Source organism: Camellia sinensis, chromosome 6 (assembly GCF_055761805.1).
Source record: "Camellia sinensis isolate YWXY chromosome 6, ASM5576180v1, whole genome shotgun sequence".
NCBI classification, from domain to species: Eukaryota; Viridiplantae; Streptophyta; class Magnoliopsida; order Ericales; family Theaceae; genus Camellia; species Camellia sinensis.
Genome location: NC_138966.1, coordinates 111,599,367 through 111,625,622, shown reverse-complemented (window position 1 = coordinate 111,625,622; position 26,256 = coordinate 111,599,367). Strand labels below are relative to the sequence as shown.

At 34.5% G+C, this 26,256-nt stretch overlaps 2 long non-coding RNA genes across 3 annotated transcripts; both read left to right on the top strand.

The window, feature by feature from the left end:
* The first annotated feature begins 289 nt into the window (after nt 1-289).
* LOC114279447 (uncharacterized) lies at nt 290-2,294 on the top strand. Of its 2 annotated transcripts, none has more exons than XR_014331758.1 (3): nt 290-480; nt 805-890; nt 1,659-2,294. It is a non-coding gene; the product is annotated as an uncharacterized LOC114279447 (long non-coding RNA). The 2 variants fall into 2 exon arrangements; XR_014331759.1 differs by having other exon boundaries at nt 1,115-2,294.
* An 18,132-nt stretch (nt 2,295-20,426) lies between these two features.
* LOC114279531 (uncharacterized) lies at nt 20,427-24,522 on the top strand. Its single transcript, XR_003635328.2, has 3 exons — nt 20,427-20,900; nt 21,074-21,131; nt 24,148-24,522. It is a non-coding gene; the product is annotated as an uncharacterized LOC114279531 (long non-coding RNA).
* Nucleotides 24,523-26,256: the final 1,734 nt, after the last annotated feature.

Below are 26,256 nucleotides of genomic sequence, written 5' to 3'. Positions count from 1 at the left end.
TTAAGATTACTATATGCCATCTTTTGACTTTCTCCCTCCCTCTTTTGTTAGTTTTTCGTATCTCTTTATCCCCTTAACATTATATCCATAAGTTAGTGGAGCTTTGTTAGTTTTATTTGTAGATTTATTTATTTTTGCTGTTGTTGTTGTTGTTGATGAAATATATATAAAATTAAGATGAATCTTCCTTTCGAATTCTACAAACCCTTCAGCTCCTTCATCTGTGTTGGGCACACCCACCTTTTATTGTTGTAGTTTTTTGTCTTTTTTTTTTATTTTTTTTATTTTATCAGGGAATTAGTTTTAGTATGAAAGATCTTTTCTCCTAACATCAATGCACAATTTTTTGTTGAGTTGGAGTGTTGTAGAGAAATTATCAATTCATGTAAGGCTGATGTTTTTATTCTTAATGCTTTGTACATGTGACGGAGGCATCAGAATCTGGTGAGGAGAATAGTTCTAAAGGCTCCATCAATAGAGGTAATCAAGATTCCATCCCTTTTTTTGCTTCTATTTTTTATTTTTTGTACATTCAAGATGTTGTAAGTTGATGATTTAATCTTTTACTCGATTTCCATAGTTCAAAGACCAACTTCCTCATGTCACTTGGAATAAATTACAACCTATTTCCAGTTATTTTAATTAAATTTATTGTTATTCATTCCATTCTAAGGATTTCAGTATAGTTTGCAATAATTGAAGTTCAAAATAATTAGTTTTACCACTATATAATTTCTGCTACTACAATGTTCACCAAATGCTTGATAAATTGTTTCTCTATTTGATGTGTTTATTAATTCACAGGGAATGGAAGGTGAGGGAGAGATTAATCGAATGATCAAACTTTTGGTTGAGGAAAAAGTTCCCCTTTGCTAAACTTTTGAACTGGGGTGAGAACAAAGTTTTCCTTTGCTTGACTGGGTTGAGTTTATGAATTTATCTATGTTTTGGATAATGTTCTCTTTGCTAATTATTTTTATTATTATTTATAAGACCAAAAAAATTAGCAGTTTTTTTATTTTTTGTTTGCACTACTTCTAAATAGGTTGAATGCTATGAATTGGATCTCAGTTGTGAGTTTATGAAATATTTCTTTTGAGATTGTGGTTTGAAGATTTTTGAAATGATGCTCCTTGCATTGCAGTGCCAAAGATATCCATGAAGGTTATCAAAGAAAGAGCATTTTTCTTGGTCAGTAAATCTCTCTTTTTCCCTCTATATGGATGTGTCTCTGAAACATTTTTTTGATATATAGTAGTTTCTCGTGTGAACCCCACATGTGTTTGGGTGCATAAAATATTTGCTATATAGATTAAAAAACAGAGAGGGTGTGTGGGTGTGGGATGAGGGAGAGTAGAGATAGAGGGAGGCAAAAAGTGCAGATAAATGAATAAAATGGTGTGAGACAAATTGCATCTTGAAAAGTTATCTACCTATGTGTTGAATTCCATGTCTCTAAAAGATTGACATTCTCAATTTTAGAAATTAAATATATTTGCTGAATCATTAGTGCTTGATGATGGAGGGAGGCATTTATAAATATTAGTACTTGATAATGTGTTTAAGAGCTAAAATCTAATAATGTGTTTGGAACTTTCAATTAGTGCTTGATGATTTTTGCTTTTGCAACTATTATAGATAGTGCTTGATGTTTTCAGATTGGTGTAATCCATAGACATATATGCTTGATTGGAGGGTTAGCTGATTACCCAAAGAGAGGTGGTTTTGTTGATTAAGGTTTAGTTTCTTCTATTTTTTTTTTTTTTTTTTTTTTTGTTGATTTTTACTTTCTATTTTTCTCTTCCTTAGTAATTAGCAAGAGAGAAGTGTAATATGAAGAGTTTGAGACTTAAGCTTAGTAAAGTAAAATGAGTGTTGTAACTAACTAATACTACTGAGACTTGAGTGTAATATGTTCATGAGTTTGCTAATCATACATTTTATTTAACTAATTGATACATTTTTCTTTCTACATTTTGGGCTTTGATACACTTTAATTTTGCACAATGGGGGTGAGTAGCAATGCACGATTTTCCTTTCCATGCCTTTTCTTTTTAAACATTACCTATCAATAGTTGACATGAGAGATGGTTTGTTAATATTGCAATCACTGAAATTATATTCTTTTTAAATTTTAGCCGAAGTTCAAATGAGACCAACTCTCCTCAATTAGAACAAGAAAGATTGATAGCTTAGGTAAGTCTAACAGTGATGGTATAAGAAAGGAACAATTTTTCTCTGAAATTATTTTGTGAATAAATTTTTCACGTACTACATAAAAGATTGGACAAAAGAAGATTAACCCAACATTATTTTCACCATGCCTTTAGGCATGGGCATACACTAGTATATATATATGTCACAAAGCTATGGATTTGATTCGCTTTTACAAACCTCTCCCCCAACTTTTTTTCGATTAAGTTTAAGGCGTTTTCGACTCTAACTTCCAATGTACATGTGCTAATTACACCCCCATCTGTCCCCACAGGTCCTATTTGTCATGAGGAAGCTGCTCGTGACATCCATAGAATGGTTTGGGGGCTGTTTTGCATTTTTTCCCTCTAAACCCCTTTTTTGACTAAATTTAAGGCGCTTTCGACTCTAACTCCCAATGTATGTGTGCTAATTATATCTCGTCTATCCCCACAGGGCATATTTGTCATCAGGAGCCTACCCATAACATCCAAAGAGTGGTTCAAAGGCTGTTTTGCATTTTCGTCCCCCGAATGCCTTTTTTCGACTAAGTTTAAATCTTTTTTTACTCCAACTCCTAACCTACGTGTGCTAATTACATGAAGTCTGTCCCCACATGTCATATTTTTCACGAGGAAGCTGCTTGTGACATCCATAGAGTGGTTCGGGGGCTGTTTTGCATTTTCACCTCCTGAACGGCCTTTTTCGACTAAGTTTAAGGCATTTTTTACTCTAACTCCCAATGTACGTGTGCTAATTATATCCCGTCTGTCCCCAAAGGTCCTATTTGTCATGAGGAAGCTTCCCGTGACATCCATAAAGTGGTTCGGGGACTGTTTTGCATTTTCACCCTCCGAACGCCTTTTTTCGACTAAGTTTAAGGCATTTTCGACTCTAACTCGCCATGTAGGTGTGCTAATTACATCCCATCTGTCCCCACAGGGCATATTTTTCATGAGGTGCCTGCCCGTAACATCCACAGAGTGGTTCGGTGGTTGCTTTGCATTTTCACCTCTCGAATACCTTTTTTCGACTAAGTTTAAGGCATTTTTGACTCCAACTCCTAACCTACGTGTGCTAATTACATGAAGTATGTCCCCACATGTCCCATTTGTCATGAGGAAGCCACCTATGACATCCATAGAGTGGTTTGGAGGCTGTTTTTCATTTTTGCCCCCCGAACGGCCTTTTTCAATTAAGTTTAAGGCGTTTTTTAGTCTAACTCCCAATGTACGTGTGCTAATTACATCCCGTCTGTCCCCACAGGTCCTATTTGTCATGAGGAAGATGCCCGTGACATCCATAGAGTGGTTCGGGGCCTGTTTTGCATTTTAGCCCCCCGAACGCCATTTTTGACTAATTTTAAGGCGTTTTTGACTCTAACTCCCAATGTACGTGTGCTAATTATATCTCGTCTGTCCCCACATGGCATATTTGTCATGAGGAGCCTGCCCATAACATCCACAGAGTGGTTCAAAGGCTGTTTTGCATTTTCGTCCCCCGAATGCCTTTTTTCGACTAAGTTTAAATCATTTTTTACTCCAACTCCTAACCTACGTGTGCTAATTACATGAAGTCTGTCCCCACATGTCCTATTTTTCACGAGGAAGCTGCATGTGACATCTATAGAGTGGTTCGGGGGCTGCTTTGCATTTTCACCCCCTGAACGGCCTTTTTTGACTAAGTTAAGGCGTTTTTGACTCTAACTCCCAATGTACGTGTGCTAATTATATCCCGTTTGTCCCCACAGGTCCTATTTGTCATGAGGAAGCTTCCTATGACATCCATAGAGTGGTTCGGGGGCTGTTTTGCATTTTTGCCCTCCGAACGCCTTTTTTTGACTAAGTTTAAGGCATTTTCGACTCTAACTAATTACATCCTGTCTGTCCCCACATGGTGTATTTGTCATGAGGTGCCTGCCCGTAACATCCACAGAGTGGTTTGGTGGTTGCTTTGTATTTTCGCCTCCCGAATGCCTTTTTTCGACTAAGTTTAAGGCATTTTTGACTCCAACTCCTAACCTACGTGTGCTAATTACACGAAGTCTGTTCCCACATGTCCTTTTTTTCATGAGGAAGCTTCCCGTAACATCCATAGAGTGGTTTGGGGTCTGTTTTGCATTTTCGCCTTCCGAACAACCTTTTTCGACTAAGTTTAAGGCATTTTCAACTCTAACTCCCAATGTACATGTGCTAATTACTACCCGTTTGTCCCCACAAGTCCTATTTGTCACGAGGAACCTGCCCATTGGTTCAGGGGTTATTTTGCATTTTCGCCCCTCGAACACCTTTTTTTGACGAAGTTTAAGACGTTTTTGACAAAGTTATGAAATTAATTGGCACACCATTTCTAAAACCTGGGGATAAATTCCCAACGTGCAGATGTTTGTCTTACCGCTTCTACACATTCTCTTTTAATTGACCTATGGAACAATTGCTTGAGGTTTCTAGAAGGGTAGACAAGCTAGAATCATTTACAAAGGGAAGTGCATAGGCACTTTTGGTATTGTGCATCCAGAGGTATGTAAAATATTGCTCAATAAAAATTATTTTAGAAATAAAACTACTTGGATTAGTTGCTGTAAGATTCTTTTGTTTTCTTGCTGTTATAATATCCTTGAGGGGGAATAGGTTGAAAAGCATGCCTTGATCATAATGACCTATATTTTTGAGTGTGTGCAGGAAGTTTTGTTTTCCTTGTGAGATTTTAGTTTAGTGTTTTTTGAGCAAAATGGATGGGAAATAGTTCTCACATGAAGAGGGATTTCTCATTCAAGCATGTTGTCTTCTTTTTCATTTTTAAATCTTACTATGTGAATGGTGAACCTTATAAATTTGAAACTAAGGTTTCTTCTCCTCTCTAGATTCACTTCCCTTTCTCTTTCCTAAACCCGAGGAAAGGGTATATAAGCAATACCTTTGGACTTGTAATCACCTATCACCTCAAGTCCACTATTGTTGAAATGGAGATTTGAAGTATGAATGGCGAATAAATAAACATATAAGAGTTTCATGGAATTGATTAGCAAGCATTTATAATTCATTATTAAAAGAATGATTAATGTGAGAATATGTTTGATGTCTGCATGATATAATGAGATGGTTGGTGGCTGACCACTGGCCAAGGACATACCTGTTATTATATTGTAGTGAAAAAAAAGATTTCCTCCATGTTTCATGGCCTTTGAGTATGAGGTCGGGTAATAGTAAGCCAATAGAAATGTGTATTTAGTATATAAGGCCTGTGCTGAAGTTTGCATTTAATTGTTCAAGTTGTTGTACCCTTCGAGTTTAAAATGATGGTGCTTAGAAGGGATAAGTTATGGCAAAAATTTCCTTTTGTGTTTTTAGTGTCACAGTCAAAAAGAACAATTAGAAATAATAACCATAATGAAAGGGGAAAAAATTAATTACAACGAAAGAGAAAATGGTCTCCCATAGTTTCAGCTTCTATTTCTTCTTTTCCTTAATTGGTTGGTTTACATGGTGATGAAGCATGCCATTCTGATTCACTGTCTATTTATGGTTCCTCAAATAATCTGTGATATATTTATTTTTATGTATAAATAGCAGAGCAATAGCTAACTGGTAGCCTGCCTTGAGATTTGTGATTTGAACTATTTCGAGTTGAAGCCAAACATTGAAAAATAAAAGATGTAAATTATTCTACATGAAAACAAATGGAGCCTAAAACAGACATAAATTTCCTTGAAGCAAAAATACCTTTGCAATACTCTCTTCATTGCAGAAAGCAACACTGAAAGAAAAAATAGAGTTTCTAAAGAAAAGGTCTTCAGGCTAAACCAAACTTTTTTGAACATACACCTCATTAACTAGGGTTATTCTTCTTTTCTAGCCAATTTTTTGCTTGTTGTTCTTCTTCATCAGGGTAAAATACATGCAACTCATGACTAAAATATATTCACATGTCCATATAGTCATGAGGAAGCTTCCATGTCCTATTTGTCATGAGGAAGCTGCCCGTGACATCCATAGAGTGGTTCGGGGCCTGTTTTGCATTTTCACCCCTCGAACGCCTTTTTTTGACTAAGTTTAAGGCATTTTTGACTCCAACTCCCAACCTACGTATGCTAGCTACATGTCGTCTGTCCCCACAGGTCCTATGTGTCACGAGGAAGCTTCCCGTCACATTCACAAAAGTGATTCGGTGACTATTTTGCATTTTTGCCCCCCGAATGCCTTTTTCTGACTAAGTTTAAGGCATTTTTTACTCCAACTCCCAACCTACGTGTGCTAATTACATCCCGTCTATCCCCATAGGTCCTATATGTCACGAGAAAGCTATCCACGACATCAATAGAGTGGTTCGGGGGCTGTTTTGCATTTTCACCCCCCGAACGCTTTTTTTTTTTTTACTAAGTTTAAGGCATTTTTTATTCCAACTCTCAACCTACGTGTGCTAATTACATCCCGTCTGTCCCCACAGGTTCTATGTGTCACAAGGAAGCTACCCCTGACATCCATAGAGTGGTTTGGTGGTTGTTTTACATTTTTGCCTCTCAAACGCCATTTTCGACTAAGTTGGATTATTTATGTTAGAATTTTTTTTTAATTTTTTTTTCAATTAACTTAAATGAATGTTTGTGAAACCCAAGCTTGTTGTGCTAATCTACTCTATGTGAAACCCAACCATTTAGGTACTATGTTCAACTGTTTCATAATTGATAAACTGCCAGTGAGTATTCCTAATCAATTTAGGGAAAGTGAATATTTCATAGAAAACATATGCTGACCTTTTTCCACATCAAAATGAAGACCTTTAGAGTATCCAAACACCGGGTCCTCTGCTGCTAAGTCTCCTAATATTACACATCAAAACCTATTCAAACTATGGAAACAAAATTTCAAATTAAGCAAAACCCATAAGCAATAGTGAAGATGATATACACAAACCATTTATTCATAAACAAGACATGTCTCACTTGACAATACCCCAAACTTTGAATTGGGTATGCAAATGAAGATTTTTCAGATAAATTCTTTGATGCTGATGCTTTTTACTGTTAAGAACATGAATTTCATAAACACAGCCAAAGCATATTAACATGAAAGTGAGAACTCAAACCTTCCTATTGGCTTGAATTCAAAACAATAATGTCAATATCATCATGACACATGGGAACGTGTTCCCCGTGGTGCACCCAAGTTTTATAAGAACACGCGATTCCTCTTCGAATTGAGTGCAACCATACAACTTGTCGACTAAATTTTGTGTCATTTAAGCAATTGACACACGGACAACAAATGTCATCCTGTGGGCCTAAATTCTTCGTAGCAAATTCAATAAATGACTTGACACCTTGTTCATACTCTCTACTTTTCAACCTATCTTTTATCATCGTCCAACCCTTGTCCATCTTTCGAACCCTACAAACCAAGCAAAAATACAACATGGGAATGGACAACACATAGAAAAATATTCAATAATGGAAAATCCACAGTATGCAAGATTTGTGGATTGTAGAAGGTCCCCATTTATCCCATTCTCTATTTTATAAGCTTTTTCTGAACTGTAGGCCAAATCCTATTAGTGAACTTGGAACCAACATCATACTAAAATGAATATATGAGCACTAAATAAATCTTCTATCATAGAGGTGCCAATGTAAATTGGTATGTTCAATACTTTTTTTCTCACAACATAATTAAAAGAAAAGGACAAAGTGCTAAAATAAGAGAGAAAGTAAAGCATGAATAGGGAATTTCATTACAACGAATAATAAGTCATGATTATCAAAATGATCTAATTTTTTTTTATAAATAATATACACAAAATTACACAATATTTTTTATAAAAAAAATTATTCAAATTATAAAACTAGACCCATAATAGACCGGCCATACAAAGGTCTCAAATTTTCTTAAATTCATATTTGAATTCCGAAGACATAAAAAATAACTTTGTAGAGAATGAATTCAATAGAGAGGTTGTTACTGCAATGTTGAATTTAGAATAGGCAAGACTTAAGAGTAACATAGGCCATTTGACATACCATGAACCAAACAGTTTGTATAAGAACCTTGTCAGACTACTACTGCTGCTCATAACAGTATACAGAGCACCTAGCAGCTTCAAGAACGCAACAACAACTCTTAAGTATTTAATGTGCCACTTTTTAGTACCAAAACTGGACTGCAAATGCACTAAATTAATAAGCCTCCATCAAATATGAGCCACAAAAAAAATCATTAACTAAGCAAGTGGAAACAGGTACAGAAACCAGATTACAACTAAAAATAACATGGGTCAAGGTAACGAGATAAGAGATAATGACCAATAATGTAAATGATGGTACCATAGATTATGTTGAACTGCAAAATGGATAAGTAAGCATTCGATCCTAACTCGTTGGGAATCTCGGGACATGACGAACTCATATTGTTGGTCTTCAAATGTATTAGAAAATGATAAGCATAACAAATTGACAAAGCAGCAGAGTAGTGGTAATTTTAGCTAGAAATATTTCTTTATTTAAAAGGTAGCAACCAACCACAATCACCAGTGCTTCTCGATGTCAACAAATAAAAGTTTCACTATTCAAATTATTCATGTTACTCTTTATATATATAACCTCCATAAAGTTTATTATATCAAGTCCTAATCACACTAAACAAAAAAAGTCTTAATTTCACAATAAAATCAACTCTCTTTGTTTCCTACATGGTTTGATTGTTATAGCAATAATAAACCCTAAACATCATCCAATCAAGGTTTGAAGTTACTTTGCTTACAAATAATGTCATTTATACTTCAATCCAAACTAAAGAAAAAAATGTCTACTTTTTTTGACGTAGTCTAGTGTAGGGATTTATTTTTAAGGGTTTAGGAAACTTTTTTAAGAATAAAAGCAGGCCAGGTTTATCAATTTACTTTACAAAATCATATTCATTTGGACAGTCAAGGATGTTGTTAGGGTTCAAGAAATTACCAATGAAAGTTACTTGGGAAAATTTTGGCTCGAGTAACTAATTTGGGAGCAAGCTAAAAACTTGGAAATCTGGATTGTGATAAAGAGTTTGGAGGAGGTCTTTTTTTTTTTGAAGAATTCAGGTCTTCAAATTTCATTCTTTTACTCTCTTTCTTTCTTCTTGGGGCTTCATTTTGAGCCTCATGTCTCTGTTGATTGAATCGCCAACCCAATTCTTTGGAATTACCAGTAAATCAAGCTTGTCGCTGATAACAAAGAATATACATTTCGTCTATCTCGAATGAATCTCTGAGTACAATATATATAACCTAAATGAAATAAACCCTAATAATCTAATAGACGAAACTACCCTAAATGACTAATATAAAATGCAATAATCTTCGCACCCCCCCTCAAACTAAGGATGTAAGCGCAGAAAGCATCGAAAGTTTGCCAAGAAGACAACGAAAACGAGCAATAGTGTGAGCCTTTGTAAAAAAATGGGCCAACTAAAGAGAGGACAGAACAAAATGGAGAGTAATAGTGCTAGCCTAAAGATGCTGTCGAACAAAGTGACAATCGATTTCAACATGCTTGGTCCGCTCATGGAAGACTGAATTATGAGCAATCTGAACAGCACTCTGATTATCATAATACAACGGAGTCGGATTAGAAAGAGAGACACCCATATCAGAGAACAGCAAGCGAAGCCAAACGATCTCGGAAGTAGCATGAGCCATGGCACGATACTCAGCCTCAGCGGTGGAACGAGCAACAATAGACTGTTTCTTACTTTGTCAAGATATGAGAGAATCACCGAGGAAAACACAAAGATCAGAAGTGGATTTGCGATCAGAGATGTCACTGGCCCAATCAGCGTTAGCATAGGAACGAAGAGTCAAGTCCGAAGAGGCAGATAACAATAGACATTACAACAAAGTGCCCTGAAGGTAGCGCAGAGTACGGAGTAAGGCAGCCCAGTGTGTGGAACGAGGAACAGAAACAAACTAACTGAGAATGTGCACATCATAGGAGATATCCGGACGAGTAATGGTGAGACAAACAAGGTATCCAACCAACTCACGATACAAAGTGGAATCCTCAAGAGAAACGCCATCAGAAGCAGAAAACTTAGTATGCAACTCAAGATGAGTGTCGACAATCTTATCATCAGTGAGATTGGCACGAGAAAGAACATCACGGGTATATTTAGTCTGAAAGAGAAGATACCCAGTAGGAGAAGTGGCAACCTCAATACCAAGAAAATACCGAAGAGACCCCAAATCTTTCATCTCGAACTCCTAAAACAACTGATGCTTAACCTCCTCAATAGTACTACAATCAGAGCCACTGATGATCATATCATCCACATATAAGAGAAGAAGAACTAGGCCAACAAAAGTGCACCGAACAAATAGAGCACAATCATGATGACTAGGGCAAAACCCAAGCTGAAGTACAACAGAGTGAAATCGCTCATACCAAGCACAAGGAGGCTGCTTGAGACCATAGAGAGCACGGCGAAGACGACAAACCACACCAAGAGGGTGAGAAAGACCCGGTGGAGGGCGCATATACACTTTTTCAGCAAGATGCCCATTCAGAAAGGCATTTTTGACATCGAGTTGAGACAAAGGCCAGTGATGGGCAACAGCAACAGAGATAAGAGTGCAAACAGTAGTCATCTTGGCAATGGGGGCAAAAGTCTCATCGTAATCAATCCCATACTCCTGAGAAAAGCCCTGGGCAACCAAACGAGCCTTGTATTGTTCCAAAGAACCATCAGAAAGGGTTTTGACCTTATAGACCCATTTTTAGCCTACAACATTCTTGTCAGCAGGTAATGGAACCAAATCCCAAGTCTGAGTGTTAGCCAAAGCAATTAATTCGTCATTCATGGCAGAAATCCAATTGGGATCGTGACAAGCTTCCTTGTAGGACCAAGGCTCAAAATAAGTATGAAGACAAGAAAGAAAAGACTGATAAGAAAGGGAAAAACATGTATTACCAAAATCATACCAGTTCGAAAGACGACGATCACGCATGGGAAAGTGATGTGTAGGAGGAGTGGGATCCAAAGAAACAGCTAGAGGGACAGTAGAGCCAGAGACAAGTGAGCTTGGAAGTGCTTTGTGACGCTGATAAACAAGAAGAGGAGTAGGGGAAGCGGGAGCTAGAGAGGGAGTAGCTGGCGAGATATTAGATGTACTAAGAAGAGGCAAGGTAGAGATCTCAAGATCAGAAACAAACTCATCAGAAGAAACATCAGAAGGAAATGGGTCAACATGAACCAATTCATCCTTGGTAATAGGGACAGGGGTGGAAGGTATAGTGTAGTAGGGTAGTTTTTCCAAAAAGGTGACATGCCTAGACACATAAAGTTTTTTGGTGACAGGATCATAGCACTGATAACCTTTCTGATTAATGTCATACCCTAAAAAGACACATAGGACACAACAAGAACTAAGATTAGAGCGCTCCCATTTAGGAAGGAGCACAAAGCATGTAGAACCGAAAGCACGAAGAAGAGAATACTTGGGAGTAACACCAAGAAGACGCTCAATTCTTTGGAATTACCAGTAAATCAAGCTTGTTGCTGATAACAAAGAACATATATTTCGTATATCTCGAATGAATCTCTGAGTACAATATATATAACCTAAATGAAATAAACCCTAATAATCTAATAGACGAAACTACCCTAAATGACTAATATAAGATACAATAATCTTCACAGTCGCCTATCAAAGGGAAGGTGCATCCAATAACTCTTTAGAAGTATTGATTTACCATGATTCTTAGTCTATCTTATCACTCATGTATGCTCATATGCATGCATTGTTGGGCGGAGGAATGAGAGACACCATTAGTGACAGAGGGAGAGGGAGACTGGCCAACCTTTTGTTGTCGCTAGAACGTGGGCCTTGACGGCGACTGCTATTTTTAGGCCCACAGTCATACAAGATACAAGATATCGCCACCGTATGAGCAACAACATTCTTGTTCCATCTTCCAAACTCCACTTGACACTCCACCAAATCAAAATACAATTTTTATGTGAAATCATAACAAAATTCAAAATCAAAATCAAATTTTTAGTGAAAATGAAGTGAGGAGGACCTGCATAATTGACTTGCAGAGATCACTACTATCCTTATCTTATTTCTTTTTATGAATTAATCCCCGATCGATCTCACACGCCTAATCATACATTCGAGAAGAACGTATGATTGGGTTTTGTGTTTCTCAAACTCTACAAAGCTTGATGATTTTTGCTCAAGCAAGAAAAGCACAAAACAAAGAAAGTCCAAATCATAAATCTGTTTTACCATAAATCTTTTCTTAAAAAATAAATTAATGAATGCACTTATGAATCAATGCTTCTGAATGATTCTTGTTCACTAAATTGAAATACATCAGCTTGTTCATTGATTTTGATTTTTGACATCAAAATTTTTTCTTTGTAAAACCCTAGAGCTAAGTGTGAGAAATAGGGAAATAGAGTGAAGGGAGAGAGAGAGAGAGAGAGAGAGAGGGAGAGAGAGAGAAACCTGTGATTTACGGCAGTGGCGGTGGCGATGTGCGACGGTGGTGACCAACGGTGGGCAGCGACGGTGGGGTGGTGAACGGGGGTGAGGTTTGGTGGTGACTGTTCTCTATGTGTGTGTGAGAGAGAGAGAGATCAGAGAAAAAAGTGTTTGTGTGAAACAGAGAGGAGGCGCGCAAGCAACAATAAAAATTTTCAACCTTTAGCGACTAAATTATTATTTGTTGGAAAATATTAATCAATAACGACTAAACTTTTGTAGCCGAAAGTAAAATTTGGCTACTAAATTTTTTCATCCTCGGCAAAAATTGGACATACAACAACTAAATTTTTTTAGTCACCAAAAATTTATATTTGCTGACAAAATTATTTGGTCGGCAAAGAGTAACCCAAAAATAAGCTTGTTATTTGGTGACTAAACTTCCTTTTGTCGGCAAATAATTGTATACGACGACTAAAACAAGAATCAGTATCTTAAATCTGGACTTAAGCCAACTAAATTTTTTTTAATCGCCTATTTACATCATATTTAGTGACTAAATTATTTTTTAGTTGCCAATAAATAATATATCTCGAGTCAAATAATATAGTAGCTAAACCTTGAACCAACGTCGACTAATAAATTTTTTAGTTGCCAAAAATGTAACTTTTGGTGACTAAATTCCTTTTGGTTGCCAAATTTAGTCGCCAAAAGTGTAATTTGAGGAAATGACTTACGTCCATTGTGAACACTTACACATTTTTCTGTTGTTAAAAATTTTTAGAAACAAACTTATGTGTCATTCCTTTTTGTGTTGACTTACGCTTTTTTGTGAAATCAGTTACTCTATTTGTGAAAACTTACGCATTTTGTGTTGTTATTAGTTCTTGAAAAAAACTTACGCCTTTTTATATTGACGTACGCTTTTTTGTGAAATTGCTTACTCGCTTTGTGAAAACTTACGCCTTTTGTGTTGTTATTAGTTCTTAAAAAAAAATATGCCTTTTTGTGTTGACTTACGTTTTTTTGTGAAGTCACTTACACTCTTTGTAAAAACTTACGCCTTTTGTGTTGTTGTCAATTCTTAAGAAAAAATTATGCCATTTTGTGTTGACTTACGTTTTTTTGTGAAGTCACTTACGCTCTTTGTAAAAACTTACGCCTTTTGTGTTGTTGTCAGTTCTTGAAAAAAACTTACGCCTTTTTGTGTTGATTTACGCTTTTTTTGTGAAATCACTCACGCTTTTTGTGAAAACTTACACCTTTTGTGTTGTTGTCAGTTCTTGAAAAAAACTTACGCTTGTTTGTGTTGACTTTACACTTTTTTGTGAAATCACTAATGCTCTTTAAAAAAACTTATGCCTTTTTGTGTTGACTTACGCTTTGTTGTGAAATCACTTAAGCTCTTTGTGAAAACTTATGCCTTCACTTACTCTCTTTGTGAAAACTTACGCCTTTTATATTGTTGTCAGTTCTTGAAAAAAAACTTGCGCCTTTTTGTGTTGACTTACTCTTTTTTGTGAAATCACTTATGCTCTTTGTGAAATCTTACGCCTTTTGTGTTGTTGTTAGTTCTTGAAAATAACTTACGCCTTTTTCTGTTGACTTATGTTTTTTTGTGAAATCACTTACTCTCCTTGTGAAAACTTATGCCTTTTGTGTTGTTCCAAATATTTTGTGAAAAGGCTTACACGTTTTTGTGAAAATTTACACATTTTTTCTGAAAATACTTACACGTATATAATATAATACATTATTTTATTAATTTTATCTGTAAGGTGACCTGCTTAGCAGGTCACCAATATATAAGTTTTAACACAAATTTGTATAACTAGTAACACAAACTTGTATAACCAAAAACATAAAAATGTATAAGTACCTTGCATATGGTATGCTAGGCATACCAAAGAATGACCCTAACTGTTATTATGTTTATATATAATAAAAATCTTGTTATATTTTTATGGCACATGTTTAGAAAATTTTAAAAAATATTATATATTCTTTAATGCACTCAATTTTATAATGATGTAGAACTCTTTATAATCACCTTAACATAAGCCTTAAGTACATAAATTAATAAAATTTCATATAAGGTAATGCATGGGGTTCTCATTTGCTCAAGAGTTTAGCCTAAACGAGCATTTAAGTTGTCTATTCTTAAACCACTGACGAGTTGTGGTTCACTTCAGTGGAGTCATACAATCTTTTCCTGAAATGTTGTTAGTTTTGGGGTGAGCAATTGCCCAGTAAGAAATACGATATACAGGATATATAAATAATCAAGATGCATATGATCATGTCATCCACTTGTTACTATGAAATCCATATTTGCTCTTTTAGAAACTAATGATGCTCAATACATGATTACCATTTAAAATTCTCCTCCACAACAATGGGGTGGTAAATACGCTATGATGTTCAAAGTAAAAGCCGCAAAACCATATATACATACATATATAGATTTATATACCGAAAATATTTCCACATTTGACGACTCTAAAAATAGCAAGACAATGGGCACCAAAAAGCTTTCCCTTCCACATTAGCCGACTCTTGAAACGGCAACTCGTGGACATCCAAAATCATGTTTTTCCACATTTGCCAACTCTAAAAACGGCGGACTCGTTGACACCCAAAAACCTTTTCCCACATTCGTCCGGTGATAAGCTCACAACAAGGCAATTGGACACCTTGACTCCCCGTGCGGGTACCAAATACAACACACAACTCATTTTCCAAAATCCGACTCAACTATCCAGATTCATATGCTATTTACCCCCTTTGACATTTTCCAAACATCCACAAGATTGTAGAATCACATGAGAAAATTATAATGCACATGATGCATGAGTTTTTAAATCCAATTTACCTAAGGTTTATTCAATTCACAAACAACATTTAATAATATCAACAATAAAAGATTTCTCCAACCTCTCAATTTCACAATCTCAACATTCATCTATCTCAATACATATATTCAAGAAAGTTCAATAACCTCTTGTCTCAACACCATTTATATAATCATCCACCCAGTTTCAAGATTTGAGAGTCAATTGAGCCAAACTCCATTATTTAATCAAGTTTAAAAATTAGGGCTTTTGAGAAAATTGGGGTTTTCCCATCTTTTACACTTAAAGGGTCAATTTTCATCATCAACAACAATAATCAACAAGAACATTCATAATATTTCCCAAAACATTAGGTATAAACATCCTTTTTGTTTATCAAACCCACTTTATATTACAAAATCATCTCATACATCACTATAACTAAAAAAATACCACATATATATATATATATATATATCTCAGATCATAGATATATCAAGTTAAAAGTAATCCTACCTCAAGAATGAAGACAAAGAGATAAAGATCCAACTAGAAACTTCGAAGAAATGAGAAACAATCAGTAAAAATCTTGAATCAAGCTTGCTCTTCAATAGATAAGGGGAAAAGTTAGAATAGATAGTCAAAAAATTTGAACAAATAGTTAAAAAATTTGAACAGATAGTTAAAAATTTGAACAGACAATTAAATAATTTGAACAGATAGTCAAAAAAAGTTAACAGATAAAAATTAATAGATAAGCTAAGGAGTAAAATTAGAAACTAAATGTCTTTCAAAATAAACAAAAAGACTTCTCACCAAATTGTTTCTCACTAACAAAAAAATATTCACTGGACTTAACGCCTTATATCCTTCTTAGCATAGACTTTTCAACAATTATCTCTTTTTTTATTTGGATTTTACATGTAAGCATTATTATCATTTGGAGAAAAAATTATCTATAAGGAAAAAATTTGTACAGAAGTCCCTTCTCTCTTCTCTCACCAGTTATGACACCATAAGCTTAAGTTGTTAGGAAAAGAGAAAACTTCTTTGATATCATATTAGCCCTGTTTGGTAGAGCTGTGGGAAAGTGCTTATAGTTTATACCTTAACAGCTTATAGCTTATAACTATGAACATAAGTTGATTTCTGACTTATAAATTAAGCTTCTCCTGCCCCACTCAAAGAATAAGTTGATTTCTGACTTACAAAAAGCTATAAGTTGTATTGTTAAGCTAAACCAAACACATCAAAATAGCTTAAATTAAGCTGAAAGCTGAAATAAGCTAAAATTAAGCTGTACCAAACAGGGCCATTAAATTATTAACACAGACTTTTAAAATAAAAGAATAACTTTATTATTTATATTATATTCTCAACACGTCTCCTAACAAGCAAATTTTTTTTGTTGCATATGCCTACTTGGGAAAATTTTCTTTATGCAACGATCCATTCTCTCTTACCCTAAGCAAATTTTTTTAATTGCACATGTCTATTTGGAAATTTTTTCTTTTTTTCAACTATCCTTTCTCTCTTTCCGACTTGCTACTTCATCTCTTCTAATAAGCAAAATTTTTTACACCAATTAAACAGGAAGACCTCTTATATATTTTTATGTTGTTATACAGATGGGTCGTGTAGAGATATTTGGTAAATTCTTTTGTTACGGGTTAAGAAAGAATTTTTCGAAGAATTGCAAAAGATGTTTGTAACGATGAATTCTAAACTCGACAAATAACAACCAATCAATTTTGTAAGATTGAGGAGAGAGCTCACAGTGAAAATCATGATGGTGATTAGTCCTTCGGCAATGGCTTTATCTAATTTTTTTATATAAATATTTTTTAAACTAATTTTATAAAAATAAATTATTCGAATTATTCAAGTAAACCTAGTGGAGGAAAACCAACTAATTTTGCAAGATTGAGGATAGTTCTCACAGTGAAAATCAAAATAATAACAGCTAAACAAAGACAAAGGTCTCATGAGCATTCAATTGCTCATCAAATAACCACACTAGTTTTCGGGTGATTTTATTTGCACTTAAATAATAATTAAGTATATTTACTAATAAGGTCAATACACATTAAATTATAATATAAATTTACTAATAAGGACAATACATTATACGTATTCTTTATATTCATCTTTCTTTATCTTCTTCTCCAATTTTCAATTATTTTCTCTTCATCTTCTTTCTCACTCTAAAACTCCAATCCACTTCACTAAACTAACCATTATCATCAATATCATTATTATATAGATATTTTATTTTTGTCCTTTCACTACAAGAAATTTCACTTTTGGCGACTAATATATTTGCTCACCAATAGTTCTTTGGGGAAGACAATCAGCGACTAAAATTTTTTTGGTAGCCAAAAGTGACCTATCGGCGACTAAAACTTTAATCGCCATATATTTTTTAAAAATAATTAAATATATATATTTTTTACTTTTAGCGACTAAATTATTTAGTAGCTAATTGAGCATGTATGTTTGACAACTAATTATTTGGTAGCCAAAAGTTTCACTTTTTGAGAATTGGCGACTAAAAATTTAGTAGCCAAAAGTTTCCTTTTTACAATTGGCGATTAAAAGTTTAGTAGCCAAAAGTTTCGCTTTTTGACAAATGAAATTTTGGTAACCAAAAGCCAACTTGTGATATTTGTTTAGTCGCCTAAAGGTTTCATTTAGTTTTTATAATTTGTTTTGTAATATTTTTTGCGTCACCTATGACCTGTGCATATACGAAATTATTCACCCATCCATTCATTCATTTAATTCTCAACCATTCAATAAAAATATTTCCCCACAACCTGTAGCATTCAATTTTCAACCATATACAAAACTTAACTATTAACCATACATATCGAAGAAAATAAGAATCCATAAACATAGTATAATCCAACAAATACATATACTATCCAGACCAACAATTAAAATCCAAATTAAAAAAAAAAAAAATCTTAATAACAAAACATACCAGATGTACATGTTTTCCATAAAAAAAAAAATATAATGTAAATTACACCCATGCAAACATCATCAATCTGGCCCAAAAACATCACTGTATCCATGCCAACCTCATCAATCTGTAACAAAACCAGTGAGGTAACTAATAAAAAATGTAGAGCCTGATTTTTGTTTAAACAGAATATGGTTCAGTTTATTTAACAATATGCAGAAGGAAAAAATTAGATAACTAACTCAGTTGAATTTAGATGAATAACACAACAAATATATCAATCGATATAGTAAGACTAAATAAAGAAAAATCAGTGAATGATTCTTTTTAGCTTAACAGATTGTTATTTCAAAGATTTCAACTAAAATAGGCAAATAACGATTTATGAGGATATACACACAATATCAGTTATACAACAACAAATATACCAACTTATGAACTTATAACTTAGGTGAATAACAGAATGTGTTCTAGTTGATTTACAAATGAGTTCAAGCAACCACAGTCAATAAAATCAAATATATCAGTTAATGATGAAACACAAGATGAGCTATTAGTGACGAGCTAACTGAAAATGCAATGAATGAATATTGACTAAACAATTTGTGAGTTATAGAAAGAAATAAGCACTAGTTTCAACTGAAGGGGTGTTTGGGAACCCAAAGTTGAGGCTAAAATAGCCTCAAATACAAAAAAAGCCAAATAGCCTACTAAACTAATAATTTATATTTATAAAAAAAAAAAACAAAAAACAATGCAGCCTGCAGTCAGCAGTGGGTAGGGTCAGCCTAGTCCCACAGGCCGAAATGACACTTTTGCCCCTATAGGCCAATTTTGGAAAAAGTAAAGTTAGGGACAAATTTGTCATTTCAACTTCAAACATCATTTCAAACACATTTTTCAATACAACAATTCAAATAAAAATCCATCCTATCTTCCCAAACATAAAAACTAAAATAACCTACTAAAATAGCCAAAAAGCCAATCAATCAAGTCAGAGAAGGTAATGGAAATTTTAGCTCAAGATATCAAATACTTAATAAAGTGACTAACAATTTTCAAATCACAATATACCCAAGGAACAGAGTGTCATATTAAACACATATGGTTTAAGATCAAAGATTTCAAAGGAAAAAAGAGAAAAAAGTTTAAGCCTCCGTTTGGGAAGTGGGTTGGCTTTTTGACTTTTTGGCTTTTTTGGCTATTTTAGCCTGGGCTAAAAAGTTTGGTTTGGGAAGGGCTTTTTGGCTTTTTGGCTTTTTTGATTTTTTTTGTGAGAGAAGAGTGTAATGATTATGGGTTGGATGTGATGTTTTGTTTGTTGTGGCTAAAATAGCCTGTTTTGTCTTTTGTGGCTATTTTAGCCCCAACCCAACTTGCCAAACACCACCTAAGAATACTTGGATCAGATATTTGTCACCCTAGATACGATCTCATTGAACCCTAGAGAAAGAAAGAACATAGAGAAACCATCATATATAGAGTTTCAAATTAAAGCTCAAATGAAGTTGAATCTGGTGTTAATTTGTGCAAGAGCCTTGCATACATTATGGGTATAATTTCCATCCATAGAGAAGAGGAAGAAAATGAAAAGGCACCACCAGCTAAAATAGAAGTTTGGATTCACAATTTGCGTGTGCGTTTCCGTTTACTCTTGTCTTACAGAATATAAAAGTTCACTTGACAAAGGATATTAAAATCATACCACAGTTACAAACCAGATCCATTTTATAGTCTGGGAAACTCAATATCCAAACGATTATAACTTTTTGATGCAAAAGCTTTTTAAAATTTATTTTACCAAATCAATCTACACATTTCTAATCCCACATAAATACAATTGTATACTGTGGGCGGAATAGGGAAAATAAACACAACAATAAGTCAAACTACCAGAGTTACAAAAAATTATCACCATCTACCTTTACGACTCTAGATGAGATCATGTGTACATATGCAGATGCAATGATCTAAAATGGGTCATTTTTTAAAGAAGCAACAACTTAACAGGCATATTTGAAGGGGCAGAAAGTAAAAGATAACAAAAATTCACTACTAGAAAAATAATTTTTTACGTCTATCTTTATGCGACTGATTATTGGACCGTCACCAAAAAAAAAAAAAAAAACAACTATTTGCAACAAGCAAAAACTTGTGAGCCTACTATTGGGAACCCACTCAGCCCAATTTACCTGTGAGCCGAAGCAAGAACTCTTATTTCCCCCGAATCTGATTGTGTAAAACTTGCCCTAGACTCAAACCAAACCAAATCTGATTTCGCTCTAGACTCACAAATCTGATTTCCCATGGTGGAAGTGTGCTGGGTTCTCCTCATCCATTCTCATTTCCCCCAAATCTGATTTCGCTCGATCGTGTCTGATTAAGAGAATCGGATTTCCCCCTCTCGATTTCTCTCTATAGATCACCATGGTCTTCTGAAGAAGAGATCTCCAACGGTATGAACTCTCTCTCTCTCTCTCTCTCTCTCTCTCTCTCTCTCAGTGAGTCTCTTCAAATCATCATTCGTATTTCAACTTCTTCATCTCTCTACTTCGATCACTTGTTTCTTATCATCTGAACTCACTGTAATTCGATCACTTTTTCGTCAATCTATTGATTTTTCCACCAGGTAGTCTGATTCTGGAAACAAGCTTTGGTTCGAATCAATCCTTCCTCATCTGCTACAGGTACAAGCTTAACCATTCAATTCTTAATTGACGAGTTTTACGTTTTATAGAATTGAGAAATCCGCAATTCTGTCAATACTATAGCCTCTTTCAATTTTAAGAATTTTACTGTAATTTGTAAGTATTTCAGTCCTATAGAATTGCTGATTTCTATAGCCTCTGTTGAACTCACTGTAATTAATCCCACAAGCAAACAGGGCTTCATATTTCACCTTGGTCATTGTATTTACTTCCTACTGCACTTGCAGTCAAGCTCGAATGTGAATTCTCATTTTTGCTTCTCAAAACTTGAGATTAACAATCTAAACAATGACAACTGCTTTTAGGAAGTGAGATAATTCTATGTACGATGAACATAACAAATTAGGGCAAAAACATTGTTCCATGAAAAGGAAAAACATCTCTCTCTCTCTCTCTCTCTCTCTCTCTCAAGATGTTAGATTGAAGGAATCAGCAATTCTATAGAAGTCTGATTTCACCTCTGGCCATACTGACTCTGGTGCCTGTGCATTCAGAGTGAACTTTATTTCCTCAGTTAGCTAAGTAATCTGTTAGTTTAGTTTTTAACTAGAAAGTTTACTACTTATTACTTAACCTAGAGCACCTTAACAAAATATAGAAAGAGCCAGTGGGGATTGGGACAAATCAGTTAAGTTGGGTTCATACACCTCTGCTATTTTGATATTTCCTTGATTCTAGTGAGGTAAACATATGTCTGGTTTATGCTCAATCTGATTGGGATTTTCTCAACTTATAGCAGATGCATTTTACCTCTTTCGACTTTATGGATGTTTTTCTAACGATATTATACATGGCTTACTTTTGTTGTGTTTTCTTTCTTTGTCAATCCTATAGCTAAGATAAGCAGTGGTATAACAGTGTGCAAGCTCTACATTTAGGTTAATTAAATTCTGAGTTTGTTTTGTTTAGAATTGGGGATATCAATCTCAAATGTGCAATCAATTGGATATGATTATGGGACATGCCTCACATTCTCAAATGTTGTGGGGAAATTTTTGTTTTCTGCTTGTAAGTTGCATGAGGACTGCACATGCATCTTTTTACATTGGATTGAGTTTTATGAATGAATTTTCTCAGATGATTTAATTGAAATTATTTAGGAGCATTACATATCTGCTCGGTTAAATTGCAGTTAAGTAGCTTGCCTTTACCATCCATCCTAATGCCTTAATGGTTACCCTTAATAGACTTTTAGTGCAAGAAAATTACCCTTAATGCAAACAAACAAAGAGCAAAATTGATTTCCATGTACTTCCAGAGCCTTCTCTGCTTCTCTTTCTATCCAAATAATTGCATGATCAGATGTGGCATTGCATGATAAGACAATATGTTCAAATCTTCCATCTACTGGTATGGCAGTTTTAACCTCTGGAGGATATCTCCCACATCTGTGTGCATGAAGCAATGGAGGTCTTAGTTTCAGAGCAAGCACAACTATTTTTGCTAGCAAATTACAAACAAACCTCTTAAGATGAAAAAAGAAGGGGAAAAAAAAGCTTCTTAAGCACTGAAATTACACAACAATTGACTTTGAGTACAGGAAACCTATTTATGATAGAGGATTTTTTCGGTCATTGAACATTCTTAAGCAAATAATAGGAAATTTTCCAAAATACAAAATTAAGAGGTATTGGCCACTACCAGCATTTGATCTGGATTTTTATGGCAATACTGAGAAAAGGAATTGCCACAAGGAATTCTTCTACATACTAGGCATAACTCAAATTGTATAATGATCATTATCACTAACCTAGACAGAAGAAAAATACTTATCACTAATATAAATTCCAAATTTGATCACGTAAAATATTGCCTCTCAAATTCTTGTACGGTAGTTAGAATTTACGAACTTGTTTTTATTTACCATTAGTCCTGACATTTGTGATGTTTGTTGAGATTTGCCTTGTTTGCAATTGCTTTGATAGGGCTAAGAACTCTTTTAGTTTTTCATGGCCTTTCCTATCAAAACTCTAATTTGGGGCACTTTCTTTAATTTTCATGGAAGATCTTGGAAAGTCTCTTAATTTGTTTTGGAAGTTTCTTAAATCAACTTTTTGGTAAGTTTCCATTTTCAGAAAGTTTAAATAAGAGAAGTTTCTTAAATTATTTTTGGAAAGTTAAACTATGCAGGTTTCCTAGTCTATCATTGCATTCTTATGATGTGTTATTTCCCTCTTTGGGCTTATTTTATGTTTATCTGTAGAAACAATAGATACCATACAAAGTAGAGGCCAATATTTGGTTGGGCAAAAATGGGTGCCTAACATCTTCCCACTTTGTACCTTAGCCCTTGAGTCTACGTGACAATGACGATTAGGCATTATCTCCATTTTTAACCAAGTGGAAACTCTTTTCTGATTTGAGCCTCTAGTTCTCTGTGAGTTACGTTGGTTTGCATAGGATGTCAAGAGGGGGACAATATGAATTAAAATTGTCCTTCTCACAATTTTATATCAGTATGTCTCTTTCCATGGGATTGAAATAGGGTATGGCTGACAAACTGACACTCTAGGAACTGAAGTGAAAGTAAGTGGAAATCAATTACATTACATTAAAAATTACCCTTAATAGACTTTTAATAAAACTAAATTGTAAAATTTTTTTAGCATTATTTCAGAAAAAAAAAAGTATCCAAAAAAAAAAAGAAAAGAAACATATATATATATATATAAATGGGCTCGTATTATGGAAGGGGGGGAGGGGGGTGCTATGGCTATGGCTATGGCTATGTTGGGAGAGGTCGTGGCAGGGGGGGCATGTCAACTCGTGATTCCTAAGATAGTATGTGGTAGTTTCCAAATGTTTGGGTAGAAATTAAAGCTTGATTTAGGACTGTGCTTGTAATGTTTGTGCCTCTTACTATTCATCGGCCGAAAAATAAAATTAGGATTTGTGGTATTTTTTTACATGTCTTAAATCTCTTTGCTCTTAATCAACATTAATTTTTGTTTGTTTGTTTGTTTGTTTGTCTTTTTTCTTCTTTCTGGATATGCAGCTTGTCGTACAGAAGAATTGATGTAATAATATTAGTATCCCAATAAGGTAAGGTTGGTTCATATGATAAGCAGAAATTTGAAGTGAAATTTTACTATTATACAGTTAGCAAAAAACTGAGAGGTGAACAGGTTGAGATATACCTTGGCATTGGCTTTGCAATATAGTTGGAACCAAAATAGTTGGAACAAGATTTTGATTGGTTTTGTTTGTTTCTTATTTTTATTGTTTGTTTTATTATTATTTTAAAATTTTGTTTTGAACTGTGAAAAAGTGCGACGGAAATCAGTGGCAACCTACGCACAACCTAGGAGTGTGCCCCTCACTCCCAAGTCAGTGGATTTTGAATGGCTTAATAGAACAATTTTGATGGTCCTATGCATTTTCGGCACAGTTTAGATGGTACCAAGCATTGTGTGCCAATCAATTAGTGTTGACTAATATAGATGCTTAGTTTGTTATTTCATTTTATCAAGGCCTATATGTTCAGTTTATTTAAATAAATTTGTTTCTTTTTCTTACACTATATATATATATATATATATGATATTCCATGTCAGCTTCAAGTTTTTTTATTCTAGTATTTTTGTTTATAGTGATCATATATATATATATATATATATATTTTTTTTTTCTTACCATTATATTTTTCGGATTTTGTTTTACATGATCAAATTATATCTTATTGTGGTCTCTCTTGGTGCTATTCTAATAATCTGAGCATAGCAGTAGTTTCCTGGCTCACTGTTGTATTTTTTGTTTTCTTTCTCAAACCTGAAAAAAAAGTGAACATATTTGTCTTTAATTCTATCTTTATTGGTCTTACTAGAGAGCCATGTTAATATTCTCATCTTTAGTACATTGAATTTATTAATATGTTGTTCATTAATTTTCCATTTCATTACCCAAAAAGAAAGATAATTTTGTTAAGGGAAGAAATGGAAAATAATGTATGAATGTTGAGATTTTTGCAAATATGTCTTTACATTTATTGTATATAATATTTGAATATATATATATGATTGTTGGTATTTTTTTTTTGTTTTTGCGATGGTAAGAAGATGGTCGCTAATACATTGTAGGCATTTTTTAAACTCTTTTGCGACGACAAAATATCAGTCGCTATAAGTAGGTTGGCGGTCGCAAATAGTTTGTGACTGTTGTTTTGCGATCGCAAAAAGTATTTGCTACCCCCATATTCGCGACCCTCATTTGCAGTCACATGGGCCGTCGCAAAAAGTCTTTTGCGACTGTTTTTGTATTATTTGCGACGGCTTGTAGCGGTGGCAAAAAGTACTTTTTTTAGTAGTGATTGTTGGGTAAATTTGACAGATAAGATACCTTCAGGAGTACATCTGCGGCCAAAATTATGTAAGCCCACGTAATTTTCCTTAACAATACCATTATTGTAGACCAACAGAGTTGGAAGATTACGATCCGGATAGTTAGGAATACAATCAGTGGATGCTATCTTAACATATTTCGTTGCTGGGTATTTGGTTGCCAGTTCTTCCAAGCATTGCAGAAGAATCCCACATTTTGCGTATCTAACAAAAATTGAAGCAGAGATCAATACACGCATGAATAAGCATTTATGAATGCATCCACATCCAAAGACATGTATAGTGGACAGAATTGAGCTAAGCACCTAAGAAGAAACAACAATCAATTCCATAATGCTATGTTTAGATCTTGAATTTATCAACAGAAAAAAAAAAAAAAAAAAATTTAGCTTCTTTGTCTTTCCCTTTTCCTTCCCAAATAGCTCTACCACAAATCCATATCAAAGCATAACTCAAGTAATGCAACAATGGAAGTCTAAAATTTTTCAAAAAATAATTATTACCTACCCATCCTTGTACAAAATCACTACTACCCAAACATCTGGAGAAGCTTGGGAGACCTTGCGTTCAAAATCTGATCCAGAAATGGGAATCACTGATCTAGGGCTGAGCAAGGAATCCGTGAAATCCGTAATCCGATCCAGTCCAGTCCAATCCGATAGGTTTGGATTAGTTTTTTGAATCCGCGGTTCGGTTCCGGATTGAAGAATTAAAAATCCGTAGTCCACGGATTGGTTCCGGATTGAACCCCGCGGTTCCGGATTGGA